Here is a 1602-nt window from a genome sequence, read left to right on the forward strand (position 1 = left end):
TTTTGAAGAAACACCCAAAACCCAGAATCTATGGGAGATATATAGATGATATCTTTATCACAACAAAGGGCGAAAATGACATAGATGAATTAGTGAATAAACTCCGAGCAAATTCTACATTGAATTTTACGGTAGAAAAAAGTAATGAGAAAATGCTCCCCTTCTTGGACGTACTTGTGACCCAGAAAAACAACAAATACAATACCACCGTATACACTAAAAAGACAGATGCTGGGAGATGCTTAAATGCAGAGGGAGAATGCCCTGATGCATATAAACGGTCTGTGGTAAATGCATACATAAAACGTGCCTTAACACACTGTTCGACGTGGAAAGCGACGAACGAAGAAATTAACAGAGTTCAACAGCTGCTCACAAATAACGGCTACCCAGATGACATGATCCAGCAAGTTGTCAAAAAGAGATTAGAGGCTTTCCAAAATCCGACCCCGAGGGACAACACACAAGACAAAGACAAAGAAATAGTGATATACCATCAGATATCATACAACAAACACCACGAAGACGAAAGGAAAGCCCTCCTTGGTATACTGCGAGGAGGAAAACCACCCCCCTAGCACCATATAACAAAATAACAGCAAGAATTTACTGCAAGCCAAATCTTACGGCCTCACTGGTAATGAAAAATAGTACGGCATCAACAACGGAGAAAGAGGTTGAATCTGATATAGTTTACAAGTTTGTCTGTGCTGACGAGCAATGTCAGTCCCCCCAAAAATGCTATATCGGACACACAACAACTACACTCAAACGTCGCATGTCAGGCCCCAGAAACCAAGGTGCTATTCACCAGCACTTTGTGGATACCCACAATAAAAACCATCCTTGCAAGAACTTCTCACAAACACCAAAATAATCCACAAGGAAGGCAACTACAATCGTTTATTGATATCAGAAGCCGTCAGCATCGCCACACAACGCCCAAACCTTAACATCCAACGCGAGGCAGACCGATCTTTGCTCTCGTGTAGGAGGGCAGCCCTTCACCCGCGTGGAACAAGACCACTACCACACGCGGACAGGAGCGCACACTGACATTTTGTTAATTAAACATATATGTAATTAATATATATTTATATTAACTTACTTTCAACTTTTGATATAATTTCTGTTAACATATTTATTTATTTGTCTTATTTTATGTTTCACTATAGTCTTTTGTAAATATTTCAAAAACTAGGTATCTGGCAATTGTACTACCTTTCCGTCCTCATGACGTCACAAAACGCACGTAGGCTCATATTTGTATCAGTACGCTTGATAACGTCAATACGTATAGGTTGACGAAACAGCTGTCGCGTTTTTGTAAAAATACTGGAGTAAATGGTGGAAGAACCCCATTATGTGTCCATTAGTAACCCTGAACAATGAAGTGAAAGAAAATAATTAGAAAATATGAAGTTCAATTTGTAAAAAAGCTGGTGGTAAAACAGGAAAAAGATGATCCATTCTATTCAATGAATGTTGTATCCGTGAAAAATTGTGCCCTAGAAGTATAAATTATATATATATATATATATATATATATATATATATATATTTTATATAAATATATATATATATATATATATATATATATAT

The sequence above is a fragment of the Macrobrachium nipponense genome, chromosome 33, assembly GCF_015104395.2.
Source record: "Macrobrachium nipponense isolate FS-2020 chromosome 33, ASM1510439v2, whole genome shotgun sequence".
NCBI lineage: Eukaryota > Metazoa > Arthropoda > Malacostraca > Decapoda > Palaemonidae > Macrobrachium > Macrobrachium nipponense.